General features: G+C 35.9%; 1 pseudogene; it reads right to left on the reverse strand.

The window, feature by feature from the left end:
• LOC112819423 (kinesin-like protein KIF20B pseudogene) overlaps positions 1–1,129 on the reverse strand; it is a 36,955-nt pseudogene extending 35,826 nt beyond the window's left edge.
• Between the last annotated feature and the right edge of the window lie 12,515 nt (positions 1,130–13,644).

Raw genomic sequence — 13,644 nt, forward strand, 5'->3', positions numbered from 1 at the left:
GTAAGGGAGTGAGGACACATACGTATCAATTTTGACCCCCAGATTGCAAGTTTGAGAATCTAGGTAGGTGGTCTGACTACGACAAAGTCCAGAGAAGGAATGATATTAGGACAGAAAGTCAATAACTTCCTCTTTAGACCTCTTAAGTTTGAGATTTTTGTGAAATTTCAAGTAAGGATAGGCAGGTAGGTGAATGAGCCTGGAGGTCAGAGAAGAGCCTAAAATGGACATACATTTAGAACTTAGTGGAGAGAAGTAGTATTTAAAGCTGTGGGGGTTGATGAGATCAGCTGGGAGGGGTTTGAAAGCAGAAAAGGAGGGGTTAAGGCTCAAGCCCTGGGAAATTCAAACATTTAGAGTGGGGGAGTATTCAGGGAGAAGGAGGCTGAGAATCAAGGCCAGAGATGTAAAGGAAAATCAGAGAAATACAGTGTCAACAAAAACAAGAGAAGAGAGTGTTTCAAGAACAAGTGGCTCACCAGGTTCACCACAGGGAACTTTTGTTTTTGTCAAAAACAAAAGTATTGCCAAGGACAGCCGGTTCAAAATCTAGAACATTCAAGTACCACTGAAGGTTAGAGGTTAAGAAGAGATACTTTTCTTTATTTGTTTTTGAGAAAGCGAAAAGCAGCCCGGCTGCTGGAAACCGAGCTAATGCTCCCAGACAGGCCATGCTGTTCTGTTGGACGTAAACTCACAAAACATCGGACAAGGTCACTCTGACACCATGATCAAGTGAGCCGAAACAAAATCACCGTGAGGCCCACAAAATATCAGACACCCTCTGTACTCAGCTAAATGAGTGACTGCTACTTCTTTGCTCACTACAGCTTTATACTCATTTTAATCTGTCCTTTCCGTGGATCAGATTTGTTCCGATACTCAGTTACAGAATTGCCCCGCTTTCTGACAGTACCCAATGCAGACTGAGCCATTGCTTCCTCAGATCCTCCTTAAAATGACCCAGCCAAAGCTTCATCCCATCATAGCTCCTTTGTAACACCCCTTACCGAGGGGCCTCCCAGCTCCACCACCGGGAACACTGCCCTTCAGTGCTGGAGGTCTGCAAGGAGTCCTCTGGCTGCAGGGCACGGACATTTCCTAGTCCCCGAAAAAATCGACAATCCATAATTGGTAAACGTGTATAACCAGTTAATAAAAATACTAAATTAACCAGAACTCCCCATTACCCAACCATTCTAGGTCAATTATATCTATTAGTTATACAAAGATTATTTATTATTGCTCCTCAAATATTTATAACTTCCTCTAACTTATGTAAGACCTTGGTTTCCTTAAGACCTCTAATACCTCTATAGACATTTATTTTTTCCCTATTCCTCACATAGTACAGCAGACAATTTCTTTTTTCCGTAGTTGGAAGCTCAGTGTGATTTTGTCACTAAATTGCCAGAAGATCATTTGTAGGCAGTTCCTTCCTATTTATAAAGATTTACTCAAACTTCCATCAGAATACTAAAGGATACTATTCACATGTGAGCTGTCATGTCTCCCTACTGTCCTCTGACCTATGACAGTTTTTCAGCTCTGCCGTTTTTTTCTAACCTTGACAGCTTTGAAGAGTACAGTAAAATCAGATATTTTATAGAATGTTCCTCAGTGTGGGTTTGTCTGATATTTTCTCATTATTAGACTGGGGTTGTAGCTTTTTGGGAAGAACACCTTAGAAGTGAGATGCCCTTCTCTTCACATCCTATCAGGGGTTACATGCTACCAACATGACTCGTCACTGTTGATGTTAACCTTGATCACTTAGTTTAGGCAGCATCTTTCAGGTTTCTTCACTGTGATGTAACTAATTTTTCCTTTTTAATAATATATTCTTTGGAGGCAGGTCACAAAGCCCGGCTCACTCTCAATGTGAGGGAAATTAAACTTCACGTTTTGGGGGTGGGGGGGGTGAGAAGGAAGTCTCTCTATATATTATTTGAAAGTCTCTTGTAAAGATTTGTCCCTTTTCTCCCATTTATTTATTTGTTAGATCATGTATTTATAGCTGGATGGACCCTTGGATATTTATTGCCTCCAAGGCTGTGAGAAATAACTATTTCTTGTTTAATCCATTCAGTCTATGGTATTTTATTATTGTGGTCTGAACAATCAGGTTGAAGAAATTCCCTTTGTTACTAGTTTGATGATTTTTTAAAAAATAAATCAAGAATGCTTACTGAGTTTTATGTCCTCACCTGGTGAAGACAACTGGGATCTGTTTGGGTCCCTGCTTCCTATAGTGTAGCCTGGAAACTCTCCAGCCACTGATCTGGTGTAATAATAAGGCTCTCTTTGTTTATTTCCCTTCTTCCAAGAATTACATATTTTGTCTGGTTTTCTAGTTTATTAAGATGGGAGGGTAAATCAGATTTCTGCTACTCCATCATGGCTTAAAGTGGAAACCATTATCTTACTTTAATTTTCAGATTTGTTTCTAGTAAGTTTGAGACTTTCCTTTTTATTAATATTTGTAAATCCTCCTTGTCAATTATCTATTACGAATCATTTGCCCACTTACCTATGAAAATATTTATCTTTTTTATATAGATTTATAGGATACATTCAGTATAAAGGGAACAACCTCCTAAATTCTGGAAAAGAGAGTTAGTGTTCACTGCTCCTAAAACTTTCTCTACCCATTTACTACACTTTACCCACTCCCTGTCCTCTTCTTAGATGCCTATCTCTACTTTTAACATTTATTCATTTTTCTCTTTTTCTATTGTGAATGTTGTGCTGTTGATAAATATTTGTTTCTACCCCTCCTCGATTCTTTTAGAGGTCTTCCCCTTCCCCACTCCTTGTGAGTCTTGTGAGGCTCTCAATCAAAGATCCTGACTCCCTCTCCACAGATGTGTACATCTGGACCAGTTGAGCCAATCAGAGAACTTCATCCCCTAGATATAGATCTGATCTATTATTTAAGGAGAGTCAATCAGAGTCCTTCAAAAGTAGGTTTATGTATGCTCTTTAAGAGTGAGGTTTATCTCTCTGTTTTTCTGAGATGAGGAGAATGAAGACAATGAAATCCTAAAGCGACTAGATTTTATCCTTTCACCTCCATGCAGAAAGCATACAGGAGATAGAAAACAGCACAGTGGAAAGCAGATAAAAGATGAAGAAAGAAAAAAAAGATCTAACTGATACCGTCTGGGCCCTTGGCTACAGCAACGCCTCAGGTCTGTCTCATCAGCATGTCAACAATACATTCCATTCTATACTTCAGTCACTTTGATTTGGGTTTCTGTTACTTAAAACCCAGATTCCTGGCAAATCCAAATTCTAGGTGGTAGCTTTCTGAAGTTGACCATGACCATTCTGCCACAACATCAGTGCAGCACATCTCTCTATCCATGACTAAGGGTATCTTGTAGCCTTGGAGAGTGTCCTTAATAATGACTGATGTTGAATTAAAGATCAAATGAGAAAGGAAAACTGCCACCCATATTCTGCATTTTAAATTAACCTACCACCATTACTGCATGTGGAGGACATATAGATGGCTTGGGCTGGGTTGAGGACTCACAGAAGGAGACACCATACATTTCTAAACATACAGAGAATCATTTCTGACATAACCCAGAATAGAAAACACATTAAAATAGGCTTTTATATAAGATCTATTGCTTCACTTGATGACTTTGTTGTTACATCTGTAAAGGTTTGCATACCATATACTTTATTTTAAAGAGAGGAAGCTATTTTATTGATTTTTGTCTGCACTCACCAGTTCTCACCCAAGCAACCCTGTTAATTTGCTTCTGGTACATCTCTGGTCAACAATCTTGATTCCTGTTTGTTGGAGAAGAATCACTATCAAGGATTCTTGAATTCATGCATTTTAAAAGATGCTTTTAAAAACCAATCAGCATTTCTATGTTCTTTCCAATAACAAGTGAGAATAGCAGATGTGCCTATATTACTCAATACATAAAAAATTCTTCTGAACATTTAAAACAGATATACAACTGTCACATTTTTTAGATTTTAGTAAGAAAGTGTACTTTAACACTTCGTATTATTTATTTGTCCAAATCTCAAATCTTGAAAATATCTTATTTTCAAAAGGAATAGATTTTTTTTCCTTTGGCTGAAATAAAAATAAGCCATTTCATAATAAGTCAGGTCATAGGAAGACCTATAAGAGAAAAACCAAACCTCTTCCATTCTTGCTTTTTGTCTAATATTTGCTTTTCTGGCTTTTGTTACATGAAGTCTCCCGGTCTCCCAGTCTACCTTTACATTTTCAAGCTCTCCTTGAAAAAAAAAGATTCTTCTAAGAAGGACCTCCTTCTCCAGGAAAAAAAAAAAAAAGCCAATTCTAAGCATTATGCCACATCAAATTTAAGAAAAATTTAAATAATATAAAGTTTGTCATTCTAACATTGATTTATGTGAGAAAAATACAAGTCTGTCCAAGAATATTCCCCCACCCCTACAAGAAAACTTAAATCTGAGCTGATTGCACAGATGGCAATCAACAGAGTGAAAGAAAGGACACTTAATTAGGAGGTGTATACTTGCTTTATGATTGAAAGCATTTGACGTCGGAATGAAGCCGACTTCTAAATCTGAGTTATATGCCAGACTGTAAAACAAAGAGTGATGAAACGTATGAGACTTTGAGGAGAAAGGAAAAGAGGAAAGATACACAGACTAGAGATGTGAAAGAGTAAGTATCTGGTTTATTACAGAAAATTGTACTAAATTGGTATGCCAGGTGGGCTGGCTTCATGGGACATGTGACCGGTGCAGTTATACAAGCCCCAGCTCAGAAGGACCCCGTGCTTGGTTTAATGCTATGCTGTCACCATCTTGAAATTCTCTGTAATCTCTGAGTCCAAAAGGACAAACTCTTGAAACATTCTACTCAAGTCATCTGATTCTGCTCTTAAGAACTCAACCTTGATATTTTTAAGACCAATGTATGCAAAGCATCACGTTCAGCACCATGGCAAACAGAGAAGGTCAAGAGGGAGAATCTCCTGTCAGGGGAGTTCACAAACTGGAGTGGAGGCAGATGTGACACAAATAAGGGCATGAAGGAAGGGGTGAGGAAGGGGACTTTGGGCAGATGGAGAAGTGATTATTGCAGGCTGAATCCAGACTCAGAGTGAGGACAGTGGCATCATAGTTTGTGAGAGATGCTTTCAAACTGTCTCAAAGATAAAGAAATGAGCACTCCTTAGCTATAAAACAGAAGCGAACTATTCACAGGGCAAGTTTTAAGTGCTGTAGAGAATGCTTAAAAAGTGCCTTGTCTGGGGGCACCTGGGTGGCTCAGTTGGTTAAGTGTCAGACTCTTGATTTCGGTTCAGGTCATGATCTCAGGGTTGTGAGATGGAGCCCCGTGTTGGGCTCTGTACTGGGTATGGAACCTGCTTAAGATTCTCTCTCTCCTTCTCCCTCTGCTCCTTCCCACCCCTTCCCCCCCAAAAAGAAAAGAAAAGTGACTTGCCTGATGCCTACCACATATTGGAGACTTGATAGAAAAATATTTTCCCACTAATTATTATTTTCATAAAAGTGACTGATATATTTGCATGAAATGGAAAAAGACTGAAAGCCCCACAGCTCATCATCTGACCAGGCCATCCCAGGATCTAGAGCAATGCTTAGCACTGAAAAACAAGCTCTGCTTCCAACCCTGGTTCTGCCATTACCTTGGTGTGTGATCTTGGGAAAACTCTCTAAAATTCTGGTAACTTACCTCTCAAATGAGATAGTTAGATTAAATTATTCCTTAATATTCTTTCAACTCCAAACTTCGATTCCAAGAAGGTTACTTTTTTTCTTTTCTTTTCTTTTTTTTATCAAATCACTGTTATTTAAAGAGATTCAACAATTCAACTCTTCAGAGGTAATTTTTATTAAAGTTTGGTAAGTAAACATTCTGAAATTTTCTAAAATGTAATTTTCAGAGTCTTATAACACCATGATCTCATTTCTTAAAACTATGTATATACAATTCGAAAACTATATAATTACAGACACACACACTTTTATGAAATGAAATCATGGTACAAATAAGATTCAGCATATTACATCTTTTCCTTTATACATTCTCACAGCTAATCAAATTTCTTTAATGACTGAATAGTATTCAGTTGTATGGATCTCTCTGTCTGTCTCTTTGACTCTCTACCTCCCACACATAGAAATTTAAGTTATTTCCAACTTATTGTTATTACAAAGAATGTTGGAGTGGACATCTTTACATATATATTTGAACATATTGTTTCAATAGGTGAAATTTCTCAATATTGAGGTGGTTGGTAAAATAAACATTTAACAAATTTCTTAGATATCAAATTTCCCTCCAAAAACTGCCAACTTGTGTTCCCACTAACACAGACTCCACTAAAAATGTCAATTTTCCCCACACCCTCAGGATCAGTGGCTACTTTCAGTATGTTAACATTCCTGCCTATGTGTGGGGCACAAAATGTCTTACTGTTGTTTTAATTGGAATATTTGAATTATTAGTGATGTGGAATTTTTGTATTATTTGCATTTCTTCTTCAGTGAACAATTTACATATTTGATTATTCTTTCCGTTAGGATATATCTTTTTTCTTGTTAGTAGAGCCTTAAAAAATATATTATGCTTTCTCTATACTACATAGTATTTCCTCCCAGTGTGTCACTTACCTTTCAATTATATTTATAGTATTTCTTGCCATCCAGATATTTTCAATATTCTTGCAACCACTTCTGTTAAACATTTTTGATACATTTTGAGTTTTTTACATCATTTACAATACCCTTCCCCAACCCAGGATTAAAAAAAAAATGCCTATTGTTATACTTTGTTTAACAATAGACAAAAATTCTTTGTCCATACTAATGCTTATACTTTTTTTTATGTTTTGACAAGTATTCTACCTGGTATTTATTGGTCTGTATGATTTGAGATTCAGATATAACCCTGTTTTCTTCCAAATGAAGAGCCAATTATTTTAGCTTCATTTATTGATAAACCATACCGTTTTCCTTGATTCCAGATGTCACCTGTACCACATATTAAATTCTAATATTTATTTGAATTTCCTTCTGGGCTCTATTTTGTGAATAGTCATTAGATTGTAGAATAAATGTGTACCTACACTCATGGAGTGGTGAGCCACAATTATACAGCTTTGTGCAGGGATATTGACATAAAGATTTGAGATGTTCAAACTGAATGTGGGTAGGACTATGTGCATGAATTTGTTTGCATGGTTGCTCCTGAAGGACGTTCTGTGTGCCCTTGCACCAGCTTTGTGAGGGATATAAGATGCAGAAAAGTGAGCTCAGCCATGAACATGACATCATCTAGAGAAGTGCAGCTGGCGGAGAAGGGCATATGTCAGTGAGGAGTCCAACCCAGTTCATCCCCACTCTCTCTGTTTCTCCCTTCTGTGAGGGACTCACCTCCAAAGCTGTCAACCTTACATGACTGATTACCATCCCAGCTGGGATAAATCCCTGCCTCTCAGAACAAATTTTGCCTGTTATGCAATCAAAGGAATTTGGGGAAAAAAAACAAAGTCACTAGAACTTGGCGCCCATCTGATGTAGCATCAGGAGACAGACTAAAAACAAGAGTAGGTGTGGCTAAAACATAGTAGAAGATAATAACCCTGGTTTGGAAAAGGGCTCTGAAATCCCTCCTGTTGGCAGAAAATTCTCCCTTCATAGGAATTTCAGATGGCACATTGCTTCCTTAAACCATATATCCTACATTATAAGGCTCAGGGAACACGTGTAGATGAATGGTTTATCTTTATATAGACCCTAAATCTAAATTAAGTTAAATAAATCATTACTATAAAAATTTATTTGTATTCTCCTTCAATCTGTTGCACTTGACTCAAGGATCCAACCAAAAATAAATTCATGACAAATTGATTTAATGCTGTTAAAATAGCTATCAGGGATGCATTCAAAATAATAAAAAGGCAATGTCATTGCCAACATATCCATTAACATCACTACTTAAAAATTTAGAGCACACCAGTGAGAACACACTAATCTAATCAATAGACATTTAGAGAATTGTATTCCAATTTTTCAACAAGTTATTCAAGAATAACATTCTTCTTTCATTCTAATCATTTAAAAAATTCTTTTAAATTTCAAAATTTTTAGCTCTGAATAGGTGTAGTCTATTTATAATGATATTTGTATGTGGTTTAGAATTTGTGTATCTGTGAAAATGAGTTAGTTCCTTGGACTTGAATGACCTAATCACACATACTCCTGGCAAACTGCTAACTGACATGCTGAGGGGCCATTTTCAACTTCTCTCCAGAGAAATTCCTTGGAGTATTTATTTGTGTTCAAGCTGATAGAGCAACAGGGATTTGGGGCAAGAGGAGGATTTTAGGAATATATGGTTATTTTTTATATAGGGTTACAATGAGTGAATTGCAGCTGTAATTTGGTCATATATTCAATAGCTAGATATTACACCCTGTCTTGGGACTAAAAATTACAAACATCTCCATTTGGGTCAGTTTGGGGAAATGCTCCTGAATAAATTTTCATACTTTATCCGTATCTCCAAAATACAATAGCATGCCATAAAAAATATTAACAAATTTTAGTCATGAGCCTCTGAGAACAAGAAAGGATTGTTCACTGTTTGTTTCTGGTGGCAATGGCCTGGCATAGTGCCTAGCATTCACATGTCCATATTTGAGATCTAAATCCTCAAGGTTTAGTTTCCTTCTCTCCTGCCACCTCACACTCTAGAAAGACCTGAATTTTTTGTGAAAGATGACATTCCCTTTAATATCATCTTACATTTTCTTCTTCTTCCGTTGGTCTTCACTATTTTTTTTTTTGAGATTGTTGGACAGTTTGCCTTTTCCTGAACTTGTCATTCTTCAGAATGTAGAAAGACACATCCTTTTGGCTTCCATCTCTACATAGATATACACACATATCATGACTCAGTAACTCCACAGAATAAGTGGTACAAGATATATGGGCAATTCACTACCATGATGTCTCCATGTGTGGTCAGTAAACAACACAATTCAGGACATGTACCTGATTGGCATCATGGAAAAATGTCCTGTCTGCTTAAATGTCACCATACCAAAACAGATTGTAATGGAGCTCAAACAGAAGTTTTTGGGTTTATTTTCTAGAATCTTCACTGATACAGAACCTAGATAGTATTTTTTCTATTCCATTTAGTCATCTCATTGTATTTTTATAAGCTTGGTGGTCTTCCAAGTAGATTATCTACATGGACTCTACATTTCTACATAGTATTGAGACTCTGGAGGGTTCTAGGTACCAAGATGAAAAGGTCAGTACTCCCTTTTTCCCCAGTTTATAGACATACTACAACAAATAGCCAGAAAACATGTACAAAACTAACTGAACACTTCTGAAGACCCAGGGAGGTGATTATTTTATATCACATGACTTGCACTAGCTCTCAATTTACAAGGCACAGTTCAAAAAGTGTTATAATTGTTTTTCAGCTCCCAGCAATTTTTTGGATATTCTCCAGAAGACTACTTTGTAAGCATTATGAATTGGGTATGGGATAGATAAAGAACAAATGGAAAACACCTGTTTTTGTCCTGTGCCTATGCAGCCATCACCCTCTATTTCAACTGCAGACAAGCCCATGGTATCACCAGACAGGATCCTCACCATCCCTAGTACACACTCTCTCCATTGTCACCTTCAGCCTTTGCCCATTAGAACTATTATCTAACTTGAACTATTCTTTAGGACCTTCCTGATCATTACTGATGGTTTTCCTCACGTGTTCTTCTGTGTCCTTTATTGTCTTTATGTTCTGGAGCTTATTCTTTTCCACTTTTCTCATTAAATGGCTAACATTTATTGAGTGCTATGTGGCAGGCACTATTATAATTTAATTATTTTGATTTCTACAGTCACCTTAGAAAGTAAGAGGTGTTACTACCCCTTTTTCTATACAAAAAGCTGAGGAAGAGAGAAGTTAGGATTCTAACCTAGCACTCTACTGCCAGAGTCTGGTGCCAAAGTCTTTGCCTTTAACAACAATGCTATACTGCTTCTTTAAGAATTATGTTCTAAAAGTATTCATGTCCACTTGCCAGTTTAGCTTTGCAAGTCAAGCTCCATAACAAGGAGGTTGATGATACATTGGAGGCACAGTGCTTGAAATTCTGGTAAATGCCAACAAGTGAAGGATGCTGTCGTTAAGTTATGACAATGTCAGTCATTTTCAACTACAGAAAAATTTCCCTAGGAGACACCATTTGAATCTGACACTGGAGGAATTGTGTTCTTTGTTCTCAATAAAGATAGAATTCTTTGTTAAGTAAAGAGGTAACATTATTAACCAAAATACTTATTAGTTTCATCTTCATCACAGATTTAAATAAAAACTGTCCATTGAACCTAATACAGTGCCTGATATGTGACTGCACCAATAAATATTTGTTAAATAAATGCCAAAAAAACAGAAAGAGTAAATTTTAAAGAAATGCAGCCTCTTGGGCATGGTTTAAATACTCTTTCTCATTGAAAAGAAACCCTCATGCACTGTTGGTGGGAATGCAAACTGGTGCAGCTACTGTGGAAAACAGTGTGGCGGTTCCTTAAAAAGTTAAAAATAGAACTACGTTATGATCCAGTAATCACACTACCTGGTATTTACCTAAAGAATATAAAAACACTAATTCAAAGGGATACATGTACCCTTTGTTTATAGCAGCATTATTTACATAGCCAAATTGTGGTAGCAGCCCATGTCCATCGATAGATGAGTGGATAAAGAAGGTGTGGTATATATACAATGAAATATTATTGAGCCATAAAAAAGAATGAAATCTTGCCACTTAACAACAACATGGTTGGAGCTAGAGAGTATAATGCTAAGTGAAGTAAATCAGTCGGAGAAAGACAAATAATGTATGACTTCCTTCATATGTGGAATTTAAGAAACAAGACAAATGAACAAAAAAAAAAGAGAGAGAGAAAACAAAAAATAGACTCTTAACTATAGAGAACAAACTGCTAGTTACCAGAGGGGACATGGGGGCAGGGGGAATGGGTGAAATAGGTTACAGGGATTAAGAGTACACTTACCGTGATGAATAATGGGTATTGTATGGAATTGTTGAATCACCGTATTGCACACCTGAAACTAATATAACACTGTACGTTAACTGCACTGGAATTAAAATAAAAAACCTAATAAAGAATATTTTTTCTCATCGGAGTCCAACAGTATCAACTGTTGAGGTTTCTAAATCCATTTACTCCATCTCTGTCCACATATGAATACAAATTTACCATTTTTATCTTGGACTTTGCCTTTTTGCAGTTTCCAACTGGTCACTTGCTACTGGATCATTCAGGCATTTTGAAAAATTTGGTTAAAAATGATGTTAAAGAATACGCTTTTATTCTTGACTTAGTACCGATTGTTGTCTTCTTGACACCACTTATTTATCGAAGAGGGCTTTCTTCTCTACCTGGTACTTCTATGTTTCTTGTTCAAAAAGAAAAATTCTTTTAGTCTTTTATGCAATTGGTTTGACCAGCCACCTCCATGGATGATGGGAAAGTTTTGTAAAGTACAGTTCCAGGTACCACACTTCCATACACTGTATTTCCCCATAGACTTTTTTTTTTTTGTCTCTTTGAATGGTAGTTCTTTTTGGAAAAGCTATTCATCTGTCCCTCTTTCCAAATATAGTGCCTCAGGATGTTAGCAGTTTCTTTTGTATAGAGGGTAAATATTTCTCATAGAGGTCATAGGCAATGACCAATGGTTTATTTATTAAACCTGAGAATTTAGGAAAAGATCAATATTGGTTTTGCGTCCCTGGGATACGTGTGATACAATGACAAGCATTTTAGTTGATGATTTCCATGTGTTCATGTGTTTATCCTAAGAAAATATCTTCATCTTGTACTTTTTATGTTTTCCCAACAATACACAAGAGTTAGTACGCAGCAAGAATCCAATAAATGCTTTCAAAATCAACTGAACAGTTTTGTTTTTAATAGATTTAAATCACTAAAGATTAGACTTTTCTTGCTTATATTTTTGACAAATATTGGAATATATTAGCTTCTTTATGTTACTAAATAAATTTTAATAAATTTTTAAATTTAAATAAATTACTAAATAACTCAACATCAAATTTAAAGTAAAAACTGAGTTTTTTAGATCTTTTATGAACACCTGGAGTATTTTTGATGGTCTTTTGTGTTTTTGAATGCACTAAAAAATACATGCAGATATGACCGATTGAGTTTTCCTTATTCCGCAACTGAACTCCATGACTAGAAGATATATCAACTGTAAGTTCATTTTTTATATGCTTTCTTCTATTTTCATAAACAAGTTTTTAATCACAAAAGTAATCCATGGATACAGTAACAAATTTCAAACTGTAAAGAAGGCATGAAATATAAAATAGAAGATTCTTCCTTTTACTAATTCCCTGAGGCAGCCCCTCTGCTCCACCTCCACAGATAGAATCTTTGTTAACTTTTCCTTCTGACTTGGTTCTTCTTATTGCTGTCACTATACTTCTATTTCTGGATTTATAAACTTTAGACATTGTCTATTTTTCTACAATGAAACTTGAAGAAGTTATCACATTAATTTTCCTTCCATCTCTCTTTCTCAGTCAACCGCTCAAATATTTTTAGTTATTCCTTATCTTTACATTTCTAGGGTTCATAATAACCTAGCAATCTATCTCTATATCTTTCACCCATTTATCTGTCTGTCTTTCTGTCTATCTATCTCTATATTCCTTTACATAAATCTAAGTCTTCTGTGTTTTGCCAACAGGATAATTAAAAAAATGAAATCCCAAATGGCACGTATACTATTAACATGTAAACATTATTCCCTGCAGAATTAAATATTATGGCAGAAGCCATTAATGAGAATTCTATAACAGTAAAACTTTGCCACTCACAGGAGAATCTTCCAAGAATTAAGGCCTAATGAATATTCTTTAAATTTATTGCCATCTTTCTTCCTATTCTGGATCACATATCAGTATTTCTTATATCCCACACTCCCCTCATCCTGGGGTTCTTGTTTTGTTTGATTGTGCTCCTTTCTTGACAAATTGATTTTGAAAATATAAGACATATGCATAGTAAGCTTCCTAAATTATTACTTGTCTGGAAATGTATTTGAAAATCTGTGGTGTAAAATTTTGGATTCAAAATACTTTACCTTAAGAACTTCAAAAATATTGCTGAATTTTCCTTGGCATTCATTGTTAGTGATGAGAAATCTCAAGTTGATCTGATTCTATTCTCTTGCAGGTAATCTGATTTTCTCTCTCTGCTTTTAGGATTTTTCCTTATCCTTGGAGTTATAAATCATCAGTGGGATAGATATATGTATAAAGGAATATTTTTCAATGCTGTTTGGCATTTGGTAGACTGGAGACTGAAAACTGAAGACAGAGACATGTTCTTTTATCTCTTTGATTATGTCCCTTTATCCGTTGTCACTCAGGAATCCTATTTCTCAGACTTTTTGTTCTAGGTTGTTCTATCATCCATATTACTAGATCATAGTTTACCAGGTAAGTAATCAGGTGTGTGCATTTAATAATTTATTCTATCCAATGAGTATGTCTTAATTCGATAATTATATAC

This window comes from Callorhinus ursinus, unplaced genomic scaffold (genome assembly GCF_003265705.2).
Source record: "Callorhinus ursinus isolate GAN/ISIS: 27379988/994484 unplaced genomic scaffold, GSC_fseal_2.0 scaffold6, whole genome shotgun sequence".
Lineage (NCBI taxonomy): Eukaryota > Metazoa > Chordata > Mammalia > Carnivora > Otariidae > Callorhinus > Callorhinus ursinus.